We start from the raw sequence: 22,171 nt of genomic DNA, 5'->3' as shown, positions 1-22,171 counted from the left end.
TAGGTGAGGGAAAAAAGGCTCCAAGTCTTGATTAATATTCCCTTCTGATAATTGCTAAGCAAGTTTTACAAGCAAAAATGTTTGCAGAATCCATCTTACCTGACTTTCCACCCAGATTTCAGAATCTCCTGGACCTCCTATTTGGGCATTTGATATGTGTAAATATAGAAGGTGTAAATGTGATACCAAGAATGGACAGGCTAGCCTTACTTCCAAGTTGTTAGATTAGCATGAGTCTGAAGGGGGTTACATCCATCAGCTACGGAGGCATGCCCTATGCATCAGCATATTGGTGGCAAGACTAATTCACCCATTTTAGATGATGCTGAACGCCTAAGTAAGGCTGAGATATTCTTTCCAAAGTGGAACCCCTGAGGACCCAGATGCAGTAAAAACATGGATGCTGGTGCAAGCAACAAACAAGGACAAGGAGGAAAGATGTTGGGTTATGATTACAGAACATTAGCTTTGCTGTAGGCATGGGGCATGTATCGATGGATCAAGCCCCCTTCTGCTTGCTGGCTAATAATGTTGTCGGTTGGCAGATAGGGCTAATCAGTGTTGGTATGAACCACTTCCAATGGACCCCATCCAGCCACTGAAAAGGGACACCAAGGCCCACTAATCTGGGTTTCTGGATAGAAAGCACCACCCTTCAAGATCCTCAGGGGATCCTCTCTCCTAAGGATCCATGCAATAAACCTACTCCACTGCCCTTTCCCCACACTTGATCAACCCTACTCCCTTTAAACCTCAACCACTCCACCTGCCTGCCTATTCCCCACAGCTTGGGGTCTCTTTGGGGAAATAATAAAGGGTGAAAATAAGGGGGAAGGAGGTTAAAAAATGATGAATGAGAACCTGTGGTGGGGTGACATTTCAGGTAAATTTCCATTCTACTTTTCCCACAGAGGACATGTTTATTCAGCCCCACCTCTGGGTCTGTCAGGTCCTGCCAATTGCCTCTCCAAATCCAAGTGCACAAGATGCAGCTGAGATTCTTCCAAGGAAGAATCCAGTCATGCCTCTCCCACTGCCTTAAGACTAATTACTGCTGTTGAGAATTCTAGCTTATGAACTGCACCTCAATGAGAACTGAAGCACAAACTCTTGCTTCCTCATGTCATGCTACTGATTTTGACAACATAAGAGGCACATTTTAATATTTTCCAGAGAAGGTGAGGCAATTCTCTCTCCCCCCAAAAAACTTTATTGCATGGAAACATTTTGCTCCTAAATATTTGAGGTCATCACAAGGGGGGGGTGTCTTTACTGTTGGTCTAAAGCAAGAAGGAAGGCCATGGACTTTGGCACTCACAGAAACAAGTACTTAGGGTTCAGCTGTAAGGAAGGATGCACACCACAGGTTTGGCCAGATGTGATTTTGTATTAAACTGGGGCAAAATTATTCACCCATCCATCACGTGAACAGGAAGCACTGCCCTCATGATGATGTGGCATCATCACATTTTATAGCTTTGACTGAATAGGATTACCAGAAGAAGCTCATTAAAGAAAAAAAGGAATGAAGTAGCATATCAGGAATAGAGGCCACTGTGAACAATAAACAATAAGATACACAATATGCTTTGGAAACAACTCACTTCACTTTGAAAAACACCCTCCCTTTTGCACCCCAACATTTTTTTTGGGGGGGATTCAGGAAACTCCCACTAAATACTAGGGCAGCTAAAGCCCCCAATCTGCTTGCCTCTGGGCCATGTGTGCCACACCTATGTCAGGAAAGCAGCATTCCATAAATATATGTGTTTTTAGTCACATCTCATCCTAATTCAGAGGACTCTGAATTTCAAAGAAGGGCCATGTTTCAGTCATTGTCTTGTTTCAGAAGTTCAAATTAGGTAAGTTCACCTTTAAATGTGAACTGAATCAGATGCCCTCCCAGCCCTAGCCATATGTTCTAACAATTAGCAACTTCCAGAAAAAATACACACATAGACGTGCTTCTTGGGGGGGGGGGATGCAGGGGGACGCCTACCATTTTGTGAATCTAAGTTTGGCCTCATTGAGGGGCAGTATTTCAATATGAGTAGGTAAATGAGAGTACCCTGAAACATCTTTTTTTTTTAAAAAAAGCACTGTGTGTGTGTGTGTATATATATATATATATGCAGGTTTTGGTGTCTTCGGGTGTCTTCCCGTGTAAGAGTTGGGGTGTCTAGGCGACGTTTCGACGAGGTCTCACTCGTCATCTTCAGGCTGGTGCTTTCGGCTTCTTGTTACTAGAACAGAGCAGGGTCTCAGTGTTTGAGTTCCTATAAATACTGTTGAGGGGGTGTGGTGTATAGCCTCCAACGTTCTGGGCAGAGAGGAAGTTCCCAGGTTAATGTGCCTTTTCTTCTTTTGTTCATTAATTACTTGAGGGATATCTTGAGTGATTACTTGAGTGATATTCTGAGTACCACTTAGGAGGGTCATTAGGTGTGGATTAGTTGCTAAAGCTTTCGTGTCTTGACCTCTTGAGCTTGTGAAGAGTTTTTCTGAGAAGATGGCTGTACTGCACTTAGTTGTGCTCTGGCTTGGCTTCGTGTATAGGGGTGAGCTGTGGTTTTGTGCCCTGTGCCAGCCAGATCTGTGTAGGGATTGCAGGGGGGTGCAGCATCCGGAGGTGCCACTATGGTTTGGCTACTGGATGGTGTCTGTAATTTATCTGTGGAGAGGGTCTGGGTTTGGGTCTGGTGTGGTTGATTGGAGATGGCGTTCTGTGTGCCTCTGGTTCTGGTGTCGGTTTTTGTGGAGGTCAAGACACGAAAGCTTTAGCAACTAATCCACACCTAATGACCCTCCTAAGTGGTACTCAGAATATCACTCAAGTAATCACTCAAGATATCCCTCAAGTAATTAATGAACAAAAGAAGAAAAGGCACATTAACCTGGGAACTTCCTCTCTGCCCAGAACGTTGGAGGCTATACACCACACCCCCTCAACAGTATTTATAGGAACTCAAACACTGAGACCCTGCTCTGTTCTAGTAACAAGAAGCCGAAAGCACCAGCCTGAAGATGACGAGTGAGACCTCGTCGAAACGTCGCCTAGACACCCCAACTCTTACACGGGAAGACACCCGAAGACACCAAAACCTACATATATATATATATATATATATATATATATATATATATATATATATATAAAACCACAGAGCACTTTACAAAGGGGAGTAAACAGTGAAAATTTTAGTTTAAAAGTTAAAAGCAACTCTTCAATATATTCAAAAGGAAATCAGCAATAAACTAACAACTGATTAAAACACACATCTACGTATCTTGGTAGACATGCCTAAACAACAATGTTTTTTAGCAGTGAAGGCACTTGCCTGATGTCAATAGGCAAGGAGTTCCAGAGTGGAGGTTCCGCCACACAAAAAGACTGGTTCTTACAAATGTGAAATGGGTATTATGTAGCACTTGTAGCAGTGCCAGTCCTGCAGATCGTAGCATCTGATGAAGTGGACACTGGCTCCTGAAAGTTCACACCATATTAAATTTGCCAGTCCTTAAGGTGCCCAAAGACACTTTGTTGTTGTAGGTGATACCCAACCTTATGGGTTTCTTGTATCTGCATTGTGTTACTTTCCATGATATAAACACACAGATGCTCATTCCTGCCTATCCATTTCTATAGCTAGTTCAGGATATGATAGGTTTTAAAAAATCAACACACAACAAACAAATCTACCCATTGAGGGGGGGGGGCGCAAACATACAAGAGAGGGATAAGCAGAAACAATTGCAAATTGTTACATTACCAGTTAACTTCTCTTGCAACTTAATACGGGGTTTTTGTTTAGCCAGTTGTGGGTGTGTATGCAGGACACATTTATCTCTCAATCTGTTTATCTGTCTCAGAAGGTTAGGGGTCAAATTCAATGTAAAATGTTGAACTTTAACAGAATGATTCCTCCCCTTCCCGATATCCAATTTAGCCAAGCAAGAGTTTAGTTTTTAAAAAATAATAAATGATTTTTTAAACAGACATTTCACAGATGCCTGATAAAAAACTTTAATAGAACCTTTGAGCCAGAAACTCCTATAATTCAACCCCTGAACTTTTGAACAACAATTTTATTTAGAAAGTTGACTTATCCATAAGTAAATAGGATACAGTGTGGATGAAGTACAAGGGGAACGGGAGGCAGTTATTAGATTTATAAGCACAAAAGCCTCACTGTTTCAGACAGTGGAGACTCAGCAGTTACTGTACCTTTCAAAACTAATATGTAACCATATCTGTTTTAAAAGAGTGATTCATATTACTCCAAAATGCATGAGAAACTCTTTCTCATACCCACCACAGGAAACTTGAGCCTGATTTTAATAAGCTTCAATTGGAATGTGGCCTTTGAAAAAGTAGTGCATTTGAAAAGATGGAACATTAAATTTTGTAATGATGTAAAACATCTTCAATTTTTGACAGGACAATGGTGCTTATTGTGCTTTATGGGCCCAGTGGTGATTCAAAGGTCACTTTGTATATGACTCCACAGACAGGGGCAGCAGTGAATGAAAATTAGGTTACATGTGATCAGCTTTATTATTAATCAGATGAAAATGGATTTTTAACATTTTTCTAATGAGCAACAGAAAAAAAGAAGACAATACCACAGAGGAAGCTCCACAAGGGTTCAGCGAGACATTTTTTTTAAAAAAAAGCACAATGGACACATCTAAGCTAATGGGCATTAAATCTCGAAATGCTTAAATATGATCTCCCGGAATAAAAAAAGAAAAGAAAAGAAAGCCCACTGCAGAGTTCTATGTTGTAAATACAGAAGAAAACGCTAGAATACCTACTGTAATTTACAATTCCTGTCCTTTGTTTATAACTAACCAATGGGCTGATTTCTCCTTCCAGTATATTATGATTGCAACGCCCAATTGCCCTGTATGGCTAACGGGGGGTGTCAGCACTTCCGTGATAAATCCTGGCTTCTTTCCCCTCCCCTCCAACTTGGAGTTTATAACTCAGCTGTAAAAATGCCGCCCAGGCACAGACTTGGCATGCAAGGCCTCTGCCACGGAGCGCGTTCGTTTTAGCCCTCCCTACCCCAAATGTCTATTGTATCAGTCCGGCATTGCAAGAATGTGATGTACAATTTAAAACTTTACTAGCTTGGAAAATAATGCACACGGTTAACTTCTATAAACAGCGTTTGATATCTGAAGCTCAACTCGGGCAAAACAAACAAATATAGCTCTGCCCCAGATAAAAATGAAGGTTGAGTATTAACATTTTCTAAATGCTTTTACGAGGATGGCTCCCACACTGAGCCATATGGGCTCATATTGTTTGTTCATGGAAACATGGAATGTACATTGCAAGGAATTGGATGTTAATTTAAAAATTGGAATTTATGGGGGGGGGGCAAGAACAACCCTTGCACCAGTTACTTGCCCCGATGATAGAAGAAGGCTATTATTATTATTATTATTATTATTATTATTATTATATCAGCAAAACTCTGTAGGCCAACTGTGGCACTCTTAAATATTGTACTGCTGAAGTAAATGTTGAGTAACATGCAACATACAAACATTAAAACATAAGAAGAGCCTGTGAGGTAGGTAAGTCTGTGACTTGCTCCAACTCATAGAATAGAATAGAATCATAGAGTTGGAAGAGACCACAAGGGCCATCGAGTCCAACCCCCTGCCAAGCAGGAAACACCATCAGAGCACTCCTGACATATGGTTGTCAAGCCTCTGCTTAAAGACCTCCAAAGTAGGAGACTCCACCACACTCCTTGGCAGCAAATTCCACTGTCGAACAGCTCTTACTGTCAGGAAGTTCTTCCTAATGTTTAGGTGGAATCTTCTTTCTTGTAGTTTGGATCCATTGCTCCGTGTCCGCTTCTCTGGAGCAGCAGAAAACAACCTTTCTCCCTCCTCTATATGACATCCTTTTATATATTTGAACATGGCTATCATATCACCCCTTAACCTCCTCTTCTCCAGGCTAAACATGCCCAGCTCCCTTAGCCGTTCCTCATAAGGCATCGTTTCCAGGCCTTTGACCATTTTGGTTGCCCTCCTCTGGACACGTTCCAGTTTGTCAGTGTCCTTCTTGAATTGTGGTGCCCAGAACTGGACACAGTACTCCAGGTGTGGTCTGAAGTACACAGTACTCCAGGTGTGGTCTGAGCTTTATGGCCAAGTAGAGATTTGAACCCCAGCCTCCCAGGTCCTACTCCAAACATGCCTCTGTAGGAATGCACTTCTGCTGTACCACAGGACTATTTTCTCTTCACCCCATGGAGTATTTCCTTAGCCTTCTTTACCTGGTTCCCTGGATGTCCTGGTGCAGAAGCAAAGCAGCAACTGCCACCAAGAAATACACCAGCTCAAAAAACCTCAAAGGGACCTTTCAGCAGCATTTGGGCAACTGTGGAATGTAAAATGGCTAGTTGTCTAATGGCAGTTCATGTTCGGCATTTACTTCCAAGCTTAGGAATGCAAGGGCACCAAAATGGCAGCATGGACAGCCAGATTTGCTCCCCTGGTGGGTTACCTCCTGCTATTCTCCTTCTTCCCCACATGAGTTGCTTAGAAACTGTCTGTCAACAAAATTAATTTATGGCCAAATTTCACCCAAACAGTTAGTGCCCACCTCCTCCTTCCAATCACAATGCTAAAGGAGGGGGGGGGTCGATCGTTTCCCAGTTGCTGTGCCTCCATATTTTGCTAAGGCTTAAAACATGTGGATTTTGTACTCAAGATATCCATATCCCGTTCCGCCCATTAGGAATCTACCCCTCCATATTTCTGATGCATGCTCCTTTAAGATAAAACAGAGAACCAGAAATAAAATACAGAGAAGATGCTGCACTGCTCTGTGATTATTAAAGTAAATAGCCATGTAAAATTTGTGTAGCATATTGGCACGAGCTCCTGCCATCCTGAAGCATTTTTCTAAAATTAGTTAATTAGTGCACACACCTCAAATTTAACTTGCTTTATGCATGAGAGTAAAAAAAAAAAGGTTGTAAGGTATTTAGCTATTTTTGCCTTTTTGTGAGTCGCTTTTGGTGCATATCTTCGTACATTTGGGAGAAATGTCATTTTACAGAGAAGCCATTTACCATTCTTAATATTTCATCTATCACACACTGACTTTTCAGAAGATTTTGACAAGGGAGAAGATAAGAAGAGCTTGCTGGATCAGACCAATGGCCCATCTAGTCCAGCATCCTGTTCTCAGAGTGGCCAACCAGATGCCAGTGGGAAACCAGCAAGCAGGATTGGACCACAAGATCACTCTCCCCTCCTGTGGCTTCCAGCAACTGGGATTCAGATGTGTTACTGCCGTCCACTGTGGAAGTGTGGCTAGTAGCCCTCTATAATCCACTCCTCCATGACATTGTCTAATCCTCTTTTACAGCCATCCAAGTTGGTGTCCATCACTGCCTCCTGTGGGAGTGAGTTCCATCAATTAAATGTGTGCTGCAAGAAGAAGTCCATTCTTTTATCTGTCCTGAACCTTCCAACATTCAGCTTCATTGGGTGTTCAAGAGTTAAGGTGTTACAAGAATGAGAAACTTTTCTCTAACCCACTTTCTCCATCATTTTACAAACTTCCATCATGTCCCCTCTTACTCATCATTTATCTAAACTAAGAAGTCCCAAATGCCGCAAACTTTCTTCATAGAGGATATAGCTTCATAGAGTGGTACCTCGGGTTCGGTACTTAATTCGTCCGTTCTTAACCTGAAACTGTTCTTAACCTGAAGCACCACTTTAGCTAATGGGCCTCCCGCTGCTGCTGCTGCGCTGCCGGAGCACAATTTCTGTTCTCATCCTGAAGCAAAGTTCTTAACCTGAGGTACTATTTCTGGGTTAGCAGAGTCTGTAACGTGAAGCATATGTTACCTGAAGCGTATGTAACCCAAGGAACCACTGTATTTGATGTGCGAGAGAGAATTTCTGTATGAAAACAGAAGCTATTTAATATGTATGTATGTATGTATGTATGTATGTATGTATGTGCATATCTTATCTGTTTGCTCCAGGAGAATACCATCTTGATCCAGGAAAGCAGGAGGACAGCAGCCTAAAAGAATTGATGGTGCTGATCAATGGTTGGAAGAAGGAAAAGTCCAGGTGTGGCATCTGACTAATGAATCTCCTCCATCTCCCCACTCCCCTTACAATCTGTTCTAGGGGTTCCCCCAACCCTCTGGAGCAGGTCTGAGGAAGGTGTGAGGCATACTGGGGGAGGATAGAGGGTAAGTTCCATTATGCAAGCATAAAGTCCTCCACTGATAAGACATTGTATCATTCTAAGTTCTACTCAGTGAAATCAATAGGCACAAGTAATTAAGTCCATTACTTTCAACAGGTCTACTCTGAGTAGGATATAACCCTCCCTGCTCCTATGCTATTCACTGCAAGTGCTGATCAATGAGAAGATTGGTTCAGGACCAAGGAAAATGAGAGGCTGAAAGATTGGCCAGTTATCCCTTTCAGATCATCGGGTGATCAGCACCATCAGAATCAATTGTGTTTCATCTGCAGACTGAAAGCAATAACAACAGCAAATACTGGTTGTTTTCGATAGATTGATTTCTCTTCCAGATATGGGGCAAAAAAGCAAATGTTGGAAACCTCTGCTCCCATTTCTGTTGGAATTGTCCAACATCCCTGAGAAGAACTGGGATGGTTTTAGGTTGGTCCGAAAAGAGCTGGAATGGCATTGCATCTCATTCAAGCCCACTTCAAGTACTGATATAAAGTGATGAATAAATAATTTTAATTAATGAGTCAACAAGAGCAATTATCAGCCGATAATTTCTTCTCTCCTTTGCCCCAGGTTCCTATATTAACTTATTTTGTTTAGCAAATTCCCATCATGAATTAAAAGTGTTATAATTAACTGGTTAAAATGTTTAGGGTATTTCTTATTCTTATTAATGGAAACATTTCATAAACAAAGGAAAAGGGTCTAATTAATATGTTCTTAAAATATAGGGTTTTTAATCCAATTCGGAGCACTTAACAACAAAGTACAGAGAAAGACAGATGAAATTATGTTCTGACTCTGTACAGTGAATAAGCCCAATGGGAACCTCTGTATATAGTTATCAGTGGCAGTTAAATCTGCTTAGGAAAGCAACAAGTCCTTTGTTCGGTTGACAACAGTTATTACAATTAATTCATTCTGTGATTGGTACTTGCGCTGAGTGACAAGGTGTTATTTTACCTCTGTAAAAGTTAAAATGGTAATACCTACATGCGAAATAACACAGCAAGCTTGCTATCACTCATGGAATAAAAGAAATGTGAGGCTCCTGAAGGGCTTTTTGATCACCATACCTAAATTTCCCAATGTTCCTTTGGATTTGAAGCTCTTGGGCTCTCCTCCCAAGAAACTCTTTTCAGTTTTGAAAGATGGGAGGAATATAGTGGTGGAACGAAAAGGTTCAGGAGCAGAAGAACGCAAGAAGAGTCTTGAAGGATCAGATCAAAGTTCCAGCTAGTCTGGTATTCTGATTCTCACAGCTGTGGGGGCGGGGACAGAGGAATTTGATTCAGTTCGCATTTATAGGTGGACTTACTGAAATCACACTTTTTTTGGGGGGGGGGAATTGGTCCGAAAAACAGCCGTCCTTTGAAATCCACTCTTCTTTGAACTTTGCAATGCAATTCTCCAGTCAAGTGATGTTCAGGGTGTGGGTGTGGGTGTCATACGTTAGGGTAAAATGTACCTCAGAAGCATATTATAGTGAAAATAACATACAAAATTGCAATATATTTGGGGAAATGGCGGTCAAAACTGCATACAAAAATATGTTTATTAGGCGGGTGCCATAGATCAGGCTTCCTCAGACTCGGCCCTCCAGATGTTTTGAGACTACAGTTCCCATCATCCCTGACCACTGGTCCTGCTAGCTAGGGATCATGGGAGTTGTAGGCCAAAAACATCCGGAGGGCCAAGTTTGAGGAAGCCTGTCATAGATGGTTGCTGAATTGTAAAGAATTGAATTTTAGAAACTTGGAGGCCTGAAATTGACAGCTTTTTTTCCTTTCTATCCCTACCCACTGTGGCTATCCAGATTCCTCAGGAAAGCCCAGCACAGAGCATGAAGTCAACAACACATTGCTGTTATTCTTTCTCAGTAGCTAGTATTTAGTGGTACATTGTTCAGAAAGCATTTGTATACTTTATCATCCATGAATTGTCTAGTTCACCTCTAGAGTCATCCAGGCCATCAACACACCTTCCAACAGTCGATTCCATAAATCAATTATATGTCATGTGAAGAAAGTCTTCCATTTGTCCTGAATCTCCTACCAGTCTGTTTAATGGCACGAACTCTGGTTCAAGTATTATGGGAGAGGAAGAAAAACTACTCTCCTGAGCTGCAGTTTGATAATGGCACTGGATATAAATCAAAGAGCTACAATCTCCCAACTGGTTTAACAATCAAGCCCTCAAGCCCTCTTCCCATGAAACTCTGGGAATTTGTAGCTTCATGTGGGGAATAGGGGTCTCCCAGAAACTCTTGGCACCACTTTCAAACTACAGTTCCCAGGATTCTTTGGGGAAAGCCATGGCTGTTTGAAGTGTTACAATAGTGATTTCAATGTATGGTGCAGATGTGACCTCTGTCTACTTTTTCTACAACAGGCAAAAGAAGTCAAAGACTCTATTTGTTAAAAAAGTAGCAGGTGTGTGCAGCAGCCCCTCAGTTGCAGCATACTCTGAACTGAACTTAAAGTGCAATTTTATGTTGTCCAAATTAATCTGATTTCCCCTATAGTTAGCAACAGCAAACGGTATCACTCTATTGGCTGTTGTAAATATGTACAGCATAATTGGAATGCACTGCTGTCCGCATTTCAGTTCATCTTCAATTGCATCAATTGAATCTGTGTCTGAAAATAGGAAGATCAAACAACTTTGGTACATGTTGCTTGTGAATTTCCCCCAAAAAAGTATGCTTAGCTGAAATTCAGATGTATGACTTTCAACAAACTATTCAGCTCCCAAATTCTTCTCTACTTCTACATGTTATCTTCCCTGAGAGATAAGCTTGTGTGCATAGGATCTGTGTCTCTTCCAGACTGTAGTAGTAATTTTATCAATTTTGTCATGGCATCTCCGTCCATTTTTATTTCTGGGGCGGGGGGAACCCTGCCCAACTCACCCTGAACATTCAGACATTCTTTTGGTTTCATTGGAACATTTTCTGAGTGGCAAAGCACTGTGGGTAAATGACTGCCAAGATCGTTAAAAAAATCCCTAGAATATTGTCCAGATAGTCAGATTCCTGCAGTGTTAGCAAATGACAAATAATCATTATCTCTGGCTACTTCTGAATATATCTACTTTTATTCTCCATTAAGCCTTGCTAAACCATCGACTTAAGAGAGAATCATTATAAATCCCCATTTTGAATTTTTTTTTATTAGTCGTATTTATCACCTTCCCAAAATCAATTCTGCATTTTTAAATTAAAACAAATGACTATTTGCACTGTAATCAATATGAGTATGCAATGGCACTTTAAAACTGGGTTGTGTGGGAGGGGGAAATAAAAAAAATAGAACACCAAGAAATATTCTTCTTTGGCTGCATCACTCCAATTTCAATATAATTCAATATTTAATAAATAGAATCCTCTGTGTCTTTGTAGGGAAACATCATAAAAAATGCAAAAGGTTTCATGGTCTCCAATAAACTTGTAGGAAACAAAGTGTTTCCATCTCCCTCCATAAATACTGCAACCCGCGTGCTGTTTGAGATGCGGCCCCCTCACCCGTTTCCATGCATGAGAGTTTGCTTGCTCTGATTATGTATAAGAAAAGAGGTATGCATATTTAATGACGCTGGTAACTGAACACTACCTATGAAACCCCGAAAAGCAAGGGGGTTTTTTGGAGGGGGGAGAGACGGAGAGAACCAGCCGTCTCTTTTAAACTTTGGTGGCTTGATGTTTTCAAAAGGGCACAAAAAGCAAAAGCTTATATAATACCTAATTTGTACATCTGTGGTTTCCCCTCTGACTCGTGCAAGCTCCATATGTTTTTAATTATCATAATAGCCTTAAAGAACCTGTTCAATGGGAAACACACATGATCTTTTTTTTATTGTTGGCCTGTAATTTAAACAGTTTTAACAGAAAAGGTCTGGCTGTAAGGGAGTGACGAGCGCAAAGGTCTAAGAACCCTGTTATTGACCTCTGGATGTGGGAGTTAAGAATCCCACCCACAGAGGTGGGACTTTATTCTCCCTTCCCTGACAGAAGTAATTGGTCACATGTGAAATGATTTTTCAGGACCTGGAAAGGCATAATCTCCCATCTCAAATGACTCAGTGTTTCAGGCAGAGGCTGACACAATAGGACTAAGGTCTATAAATATTATCACACAACCAATCTATGTTTTCTTCTGAAACTCTGCGACTGATACAACAGCCAAACCTCTCTGAAAATTCAGAAGCTGTACATCCCACCAATTGTCATTAGCCGTTGCCCTTTCAAATAGCACAGGATTGATTCCCTCCACCCCTTTTCCTTCTAGAAAAGCCTTGCACATTTCCTACTTTTGTCTACTGAAAATGGTCAGATATCGTTGGCACTGGAATTGAATTTAACAAGTTCAGTTCATGCTGATTCCGGGACTACTAAACACATAATCAGTCCCATAATGTTATTAATTATCATTCAAGCGGCAGCCTTTGACATCGCCACGTACCCAAAACTTCCCTTAGCCTGCACCGCTAAGTCAAATATAAAACCATTGGCATGAAAGGGGAAAAGGCCACAGTCCTATGAACAACACAGAAATTGCAAATAAGCAGGCACTGAGCAAACACTTGTGCATGGAAAACAGAGGGAGAAAAGACAGACCTCTGCGTTCTGCAAGTCAGAAATGTTTCAAGTTGTAATATTCCACCACTTCAGTTCATCTAATTAGAGGGGGAAAGTTGAAGTAAATTGCTGCGACAAGATGTTTAGGTCAGGAAAGTAGGCACAGCTGAAGGTTTGAGAAATCAACTGGTATAGTTTCTCCATCAGACTGAATGGGCTTCAGTTGTTCCAGAAAACACACAAAAGGGAGCTATGTCCAAGGACTGCTGTCCTGGCTGCAGGTCAAACCAATGCCTGGGAGATGTTTGCAGGATCTGGATTGGGATCTCACCACTGTGCCTCCCTCCCCCAAGCGGTGGCACTGTTGGAACTGCCATAGCTCAGTGGTAGAGCATTGGCTTTGCATGCAGAAGGTTTCCAGTCTACTTTGCCTCTTCTACCTCTGTATTATATTTCTATATTGTAAGTTGCTCGGGGCAAGGACTGTCTTCTTTTAAGTGCCATAAACACTGAATATAATATATGTAACATGCAGAATATCAGATCAATAAGAAAGATCTTGGTTTGTGCGGGCATCTCCAGGTTGGGTTGGAAGAAAGCCAGGAGGGCTACTGCCCATCAGTGTAGATGGGACTGAGCTAGGTGGACCTAGGAGTCAGCTTCCTACGTTCACTGGGACCAGTTACAGCAGCAAGGAAGGGGATGCCACCATGAAGGAGCATAGGAAGGAGTTAACCCCCCCCCCTTTTGTAGCAGTTCCAAAAGAAAGGTTGAAGGCTAACAGTGAGGATAGCCAGACACCGCTGTAGAATTTGCCTTCCTTTGTTCCATCTTTGCTGGATCTGAGGCTGTTTAACTATGATGCATCCAAAGTATGATGCCTCTTTATAGATCAGAGTCTGTAGAAGTGTTGGATTAGAAAACATTATGTTATGATCCACTGCTGCCAGAAAAAGATATCAGATCAAGATATCAGATAAGAAATCAAGGTGATTTAAATCTGAAAGAAAAAGCTGGTTTAAACCACTGAGTCGTTTTGTGGTGGTGAAAGTTTTCAAAAGCATCTCCAGTAGGGTTGCCATATTTCAGTAAGTGAAAATCTGGACAAAAAAGTAGTCGAGCTTTTCTTAGTTTTGCCCAAAGTTATGGAGCATTTTGAGCAAAATCATTTTTGAGCTTTTTTAAAGTAAATTCACCAAAAAAAGCACTGCCGATTTTCCGCCTGGACACTGCTTCAGAAAAGCAGTATTCCAGGTATGTCCAGGAAATTCTCTACAAATGGCAACCCTAAAATTTTCCAGGTCTGAGTATTTGCAAATGTGTGCATAATAAAGTGTATGGGGATAATCAAAAGATTAAAATATCAGAATCAAGGTTCAAATACGAGATTTTGTTGCCACATTATTTGGGAAATTAAATGCATTGACCCCATCCCTTGTATCTTTTCTTTCTTATATATTTATGGTAGACTGTGGCCCCTTACGTTTCTCACTTGCTCAAGGCCCTAAAACCTCGATCCTTGCATAATTGAAGCATTTCTAGATATGAAAACACACACAAACAGATACACACATATAAATGCTCTGCTTCCCTGTTTACGATTCCCCCAACCCCAAACTCTTTTGAAAGTCTCCTCTAAATTTCTTTTAAAAAGAGATTACACCAGTACCACTGTGATCCCATCTGCAGAGGCAATGGCAACGCAATGCAGGAAGCATAAAACACCAAATTCCCACAGACGGCATCTGTCTTAGTACAAACAATGGGCCATTATCTTGTAAATAATTCTGATTAAACTCCAGGATTTTCCCCAAACAAACAGAAGGGGAACTGATGGTGAGACTGTAGCTAGTGAAAACGCCGGGCTCTTTCCTTTCTTTAGTGTTCACGTTTCAGGGCTACTATCTACTGGGAAGTTCTCCTGAGTGCCTGGATTCGTTTTCATGGGATTTGTGTAGGAGAACAACCATGTGAATTATAAGCCACACTGACACACACACACCCAGCCTCAGTCATTTCCATCATTTGGCTTCCCTAATATTTGTTTATTTTCACATATCTCTCTTCTTTCCTCCATGGAGCTCAAGGTGGCATACACAGTTCCCTTCCTCTCCACTTATATCTTTGCCACAACCCTGTGAGGTAGGTTGGGTGAGAGGCTGGGGCTGGCCTGAAGTCACCCCGTGAGCCTCCTGGCTGAGTAGGAATTTGAGCCCCAGTCTCCCAGAACCTAGGGACGCGGGTGGTGCTGTGGGTAAAACCTCAGCGCCTAGGGCTTGCCGATCGCATGGTCGGCGGTTCGAATCCCCATGGCGGGGTGAGCTCCCGCCTTTCGGTCCCAGCTCCTGCCCACTTAGCAGTTCGAAAGCACCCCTAAGTGCAAGTAGATAAATAGGTACCGCTTTATAGCGGGAAGGTAAACGGCGTTTCCGTGTGCTGCGCTGGTGCCAGCTCACCAGAGCAGCTTCGTCACGCTGGCCACGTGACCCGGAAGTGTCTCCGGACAGCGCTGGCCCCCGGCCTCTTAAGTGAGATGGGCGCACAACTCTAGAGTCGGACACGACTGGCCCGTATGGGCAGGGGTACCTTTACCTTACTCCCAGAACCTAGTCCAGCACACTGTTACACCACACTGGCCCACTTGCAGAGGTGGCAGTCACTCAATATACAATGACAAAGTCACTGTGGGTCAAAACAGATGCAGCATTGATTCCATGGAGTTAACTGTGCAATCTTTTAAAGAAGTAAATAGCAGTCACAGGGAGAGTTGAGCTGCAGACGGTGGGGAGGAACCCCTTGCCATGACCCTGATAACAATCACACCCACACAAAAGATACTATTTGTCTCAAGAGAGAAGCTATTGGGGCATGGGAGGCATTTCACTGGGACCATGGCAGGGAAGAGAATTAAGCTTTACCTCTCCAGTTCAGCAGTCCCTCATTCCTCAGCCCCTGTGATTGTGATTTATTTCTTATTATTTTTTTAATCATGCACATTGAATACATTCACATAATGAGTATCATTTTTGTTTTGACTGTGTCTATTTCCATATTCATCATTATTTGGGAAAATTTCATTTGGCCTGTTCCTCCCTATTTCCAATGTAATTGTGGAATAGTCATGCTTCCCAATAAAACTGTTACATCATCTATCTATCTATCTATCTATCTATCTATCTATCTAATCACCAAAAAGGAATCCAATGCATGGTTGCTTTACTTTTAATCATTTAAAATATCTGCCAATGAGATTTTAGCATATCCTATCTCTCTCTCTCCCTCCCTCCCTCCCCCCTCCCCCCTCTCTGTCTGTGTGTGTGTGTGTGTGTGTGTGTGTGTGTCTGTCTGTACACACAGAGAGAGGGGGTTTTTTTGCAACAGAACTCACCAGCATGGAGCACAGACACCTCTCCCCCCGCACCAGTCCATGGCCCCCATTTTGTGCTGTAACCCACAGTACCTTTATATGAGTACCAGCACCTCATTTTTTAATTATATATATATATTCCCTACACATTTTGGGGGGGGGTGGAGAGGGGCCACTCTTGGTAGTTCTACCACCCTCAGACACTAAGGCAATCGCTGTGGCATTTCCTAGGTTGCGGAATTCCCTCCCCAAAGAGGTGCTACTGATTCTTTCATTATAAAGTTATGAAGTTTCCACCTTATGCTGAAGATGCACCTCTTTATCGTGACACTTGTCACCTAAGATAAGTGTTTTCAGGTTCCACCCTATTCCTGAGATGGTAATTTGTTTCAACTGTTTTGAATATTGAATTTTAAATAGATGTAACTCGTCAATTTGCTCTTTTGAAGGATGTAAGAGGCCTCTATGCAGGCCCAGCACCCAGAACACAGTTCACACAGCAGAAAGCATGTTGTCCTCAGTGCTCTCAACAAGAAGTATGGGGTCATCTCCGCATAGCCACTCGATGCTAACAACTGCCCTTGGTTTCCAATCATGACCTATCTTGGAGAATATCCAGTCTTGGGAGAAGGAGCTTCCATCTCCATGTCATTCAGATGGTTCTCAAACATCTCCAAACAAAGGAACACATTGGAGGTGCAGTGTTTGTGCTTTAGTAGGGCTTACAAAATGAACATATTGTTTGAATCAAGCCTCGTATTATAATTCTTGGTAGTCTTGATTCTTGATAGCCTTCTGTTTTATGGCATTTATCAGTATATAGGTGCTGTCACGAATAATAGAATAACTGCTGTACCATACCATATCTGCTAAAAAAAAGTATGATTTCTCAAACTTTCAAAGAAGCTCATACCTAGGTCAGGTGTGAAAGCTCTAAAAGCAGCAATTCCCAAATGACTTCTGCCTAGATGTTTCCATCATTTAGGAGTCATAAAGCCTTCCTGCCTCCTATCTTACTATGTTTGGGTCAGGATAGTTTTAAGTCTCCTCTCTCTGTGTTGTGATTGTCTGCCACCCACAGAGGTTATCTGAAGACTACTACAAGAGAGTAAGCTTGCTGTAATTTGAGCTGGCCTATCACCTGCTACTTAGGTTCATCCGATCTCTCATTGAAATCCATTGACTTTCAAGAAAATCACAGTGTCTCCATCCTTTCCAGTGGTGGCTGGTGTCCACTGAGACTGATAGAGTGTGAAACAGAAGGTCAACTGTAGGGGGCACCAGACCATTGATGGGCAGAGTCAACTAATTCTAGTTTTGTCTACATTCTCCTCCTTAATGAGTTCCACACGGGACACACTGAGACTAAGGAGAAGTCTAATAGGCCATGCCACCCCTTGAATTGGTTACAATAAGGATCTTGAGTGGGGGCTAGCTTTGGGCAGATTGAGGTTGGTGGGACAGTGTCCCATTCAATATAATGGACCGGTTGATGCTCCTGTCTTGAGTTGTTTCCAAGTACACCTGTGTGATGCCTTCTCTCTTTCAAACCCATCCTTAAAGTCTTTGCACAACCCCTTTGTTCCCATGGCTATTTGTTCTTCCAAACTTTTGCAGGAATCATTTATGTTGTTCTGGGGTTTAAGATTGTTTGTACTGTAAAGCTACTTGTTCAGTGTATCCAGTGAAACTTTCTTGTATTTTAACTGGTTTTTGACAATTAATTTTAAGTGATATGTTATCTGCATGCTGCAAACCACTTTGAGGTCACAGTGTAACAAAAAATAGTCGATCAACACTAGGTACACCAAACCTAGGTAGGTGTAATAGAAATGAAGCACATTCTTCTGTTTATCCCTGCCTCCTCTTCATCTGTGCTGAATTCTTATATTGTAATTTACTTGGCACAGCGACTATCTTCTTTTAAGGCTATGCACTTGGATGGCAATATATGGAGGATATATATTAGCAGATCAATAAGTAAAAATCTTAACGTGCTGTTGTTGCAATAAACAGCTATGACTCCATCTCCAGGCCACTATAAGCAAGCTAATGCTATATCCTAAAATGAACCCATCGCTCCCATTGACATCACTCAAAACTTGCACTGCAGCCAGACCATCCTGCTTAAGATTAACTGAAATGAATGGGGTCCCAACATCAAGTAAACCAGTTATGAATGGGTGGTGTGTTCATTGACAATGGATCGCAGTAGTCCAACCCACAGAGAACGTGCCTGGCCCAGAAAAAAGGGTTGTCGTTTCAAATATTGGATCTCATATGTGGCTTATATAATATAAGTCAGTGGTATCATGGGAAAATCATATGCCTATAATTTGCTAAAGTGCCAAAGGTCACAAGGGAAAAGGATGCAATCTGTCCATTTCTAGGGGGGGGGGTCCTAAGAGCTTAAAACTGACAGCAAGTTATATTTCTAATTCAGTGCATAGATAAGAAAGTAGATGTGTCACAAGGTAGTCTTTAGGATGGCAAGTCATCTCACATGGGGAAAAATGATCATGAGGATGAATAGTTTGCATTGTAGCCAACTAAGTTCTACTGAGATTAGACCCACTGAGGATATTGTTTCCTAGCCATGCCCATTATTTTCAATGGGTCTACTCTGAGTAGGACTAGCATCAGATACCACCTTTCATCAGGAGTGATTCAGCATTTTCCCCAGTACAATCCCTCCCTACTTCCCTGATCTTTCCACTTTTACAAGACATAGCCGAGATTTAAAGTTCACAACTCTGCTGAATCCAAAGGTCAGCAGTTGTAACAGAAATCTTGTGTTCACGGGTTGTTAAAGTGTTTGTAATTCCCTCCTGGTCAATGTATCATGTATGTCTGAAGTTCCAAAAATATTCCAATTAGGTTGCTGTTTCTTCTGAAGTGCCTTAAATATTTGAATTTGTAACCAAATTTGGTTGTTGTTTTTTTGTAATGCTCAGAACATGCTGTTATGTTGTCCTGGCTAATGCAGAATTTTATTTAATTGCAAAGCTTGTGGAAATCTGAGCCAATGAGCCACATTGTTTTAGGAAGCAGGAATAATCAAGATATATAAATGGAAGTATCGAATAGAGCAAAAACCTTCATGGAAAGGGAAGTCCATGGAGACCATGGAAATAAACCAAGGTTTCTATCGTGGGCACATTAAGTTGGGAGTCAATCTTATTGAACTTAGTGGGATTTGCTTCTGAATATACATCCATAGGTCTGGGCTCAACATTTTGGAGACCTGACAGGACTGAACTCATGAAGCACTCCATGATGGTAAGAGAGTTGGTAAACAGGAAGTGTGTTTAATTCCAAACTGTATGAACTCCAGATATAACCGAGTTGGGTTAGGGTGTTCCATCAAGATTCTGGATCACACATTAGAGCTTATGCTACATCAAAGTTGCTAGATTCTCTGTATTTATTATTATGCATTTCCCCAGAACTCCAAAGATCCATAAGATCAAAAGTGTTTATTTCTGAACAATACTACCCAATAAAAATAAGACACTTATTCTATTGTGGACTTTGAAATCATGATGGAATGCCTTGTGGAAGCCTCTAATGTAAGAAAGCTGTGGTACACAAGTCACATCCTCTGAACTGAACTGATGGATTCCAATATGCAACTAGGCTGTGGTTCTTTGAGATGTGCCAAAGGGTTTGTGTGTGCAAAGGGGGATTTACATTTGTTTATATGCCTTGAACAGCAGGTACTCTCATCACACCACATCACAAACTGTTCTGGAATCTCCAGTCTCCAATTCCAAAAGCAATTTTTACCTTGTAGTAAGGGGTCTGCATGACAAGCAATCTACACTCAAGGCATCCTTGGGTTTACAGACCTAACTGTGCTGTCCTACTGCAAGCATTTTAAGTAACATAGTTTAGGATGTTCACTGCCAACTCATATTGTGAGTTCCAGTGACACAGCGGCAGTGTCGGGTGAACAGAATCAATGTCTATGTTTGCTAGGGATAGGTGAATCTGTGAGTTTCAAGTTATCTCGGGTTCTAATTTTTTAATTATTAAGTTCAGTTTTCCACATTTCCATATGAGTATGCAAAATAATTTTACAAATGCCCATGAAAATTTATCAGCAAATTTACCCCAATATGCACATTTTTGCATGCAATTTTGCCTAATGTATGCATTTTTGCAACATAATTTTCCTAATGCATTTTTGCATGTGATTTTCACTGATATGTGCATTTCATACACATTTTGCTCTAGTATATGCATTTCTGTACACTTTAATGGGCTGAAGAAATGTATCGCAAAATTTGGAGAAGTGAAAATTTTGAAGGGTGGAGGTGTCTGCCACCTGAGAAGCACTCTTGCTCTGCAAGTTGTTCACTTTGTGTGTGTTTTTAAACAAGTCTGCATTAAACAGCCATTCACTAAAACCAATGGCCCTGCCTCTAGCCACAAAGCATTTATACCTTAAGAAGGCCAGAACAATAACTGCAGTGTCTGTTACATATTGCAAAACAAGGTCCTTATACAATGGTGGCATAGCCTTCAACACTAGTGATGCGGCTTCAGCTGTAGCATTACAGAGTCAGATGTGATAGTGGAGACCTCAAATTATGCTGCTCACACAAATGTCCTTTTGTCCTGTTGGGACATCATCTCACCACTGTTATTCCCATGGGATACAGAGACTGTTCTCCTATCTGAGTGCAAAAAGTATACATATGAGGCTATAATTCTTCCAGCCTGGATAACTATTTAAAGTTGTAACTTTCTTCTGACTTTGAAAATGTCTGTTGGGTTGTGTGTGTGTGTGTGTGTGTGTGTGTGTGTGTGTTTTAAAGAGTTCCTAGCGAGGGGAAGTGCCGTCAGAGAGAGGGAAACAAAGAGAGAGAACAATCTCACAGTGAGTCTGGATAAATGTTACAGTTATCTCACAAATGCTGTATTATTTCCAAGCATTCCAAAATAATATAATTGTTCTACTGGTGAACTACAGATTTTTCTCAGTATGACACAGAACACTCAAATGTCAGGTCCTGACTCATGGTGTTTGGAAGGCATAAACAAAAAAACTACCAATATGTTATTCAAAAGTGACAACATTAAATTATATATTAGTGAGAGGGACTGGATGGAGGGATGATCTGTTTGGTATACAAGCAATTGAGAAAAAGTCTCCAGTTGGGATCAGGCCTAGGAAAGACTCTTTCTGGATAACCACTGTCTGTCAGTACTGGTCAGCCTTCCTCAATCTGGTGTGCTAGATGCTGGAGAACTCACGTCTTTCATCATCCCTGGTTGTTGGCTATGTTGGCTGGAGCTGATGGAGGCTGTAGTCTCTTGAAGGGCACCAGGTTAGAGAAGCCCAGTATAGGCAATATTGGTCTAGATGAGCAATTGGTCTGGCTCACATAAGGCAGCTCTATTAGGTCCTTCTAGAGCTGCCAGGTAGCAACCTAGAGATTCATAGGATGCCCTTAAAATTGCCTGTGGAGAATGAAATGAGGAATATGTAGTTCATCTTGCCTTTGAACTTCTTCCTCTTCACCAGGAGCTGTAGCAAATAAGGCTTCACGTGTGCCCCACAGAAGGAAGGACAATGGGGAGAACCTGGAGATGAACAAGTGTAAGAAGCCAATGCTCAGGCAACTCCCACTTCATCTGGCATAAAGTGGGTTTTTGGTGTGTGGCATGGGAACCCTAAATCCAACTGTGTTATCTTTGATTAACATCAGTTAAAAAAGATGCACATCTCTATGATACACTTCAATATGTTCCTCTTCAGCTAACCAACTGTTATATCGTAGATGAACAAAAGATGTACTGGTGGCTTTTCACTTGAACAAATTCGTCTTTTCATTCAAGGAATTAAAATGAAAGAAAGAAAGAAGAAATGAAATCCCAACCAGTTGCACTACCCAGTTTCCCTGTAAAACACCTCAAGATGGATCCTTCCCCTCCAGCTGACAGAGCAGCTTCCTGGCAGTTCTGTTGT

General features: G+C 41.6%; 1 protein-coding gene across 5 annotated transcripts in view; it reads right to left on the bottom strand.

Moving 5' to 3' along the window:
* Positions 1-22,171, bottom strand: part of ZNF536 (zinc finger protein 536) — a 556,339-nt gene that overhangs the window by 138,903 nt on the left and 395,265 nt on the right. The gene's annotated exons all lie outside the window — the stretch shown is intronic.

The sequence above is a fragment of the Podarcis bocagei genome (genome assembly GCF_964188305.1).
Source record: "Podarcis bocagei genome assembly, chromosome: 7".
NCBI lineage: Eukaryota > Metazoa > Chordata > Lepidosauria > Squamata > Lacertidae > Podarcis > Podarcis bocagei.
Note: the sequence above shows the minus strand (reverse complement) of the source record. Positions and strands in the feature narration are given on the sequence as shown.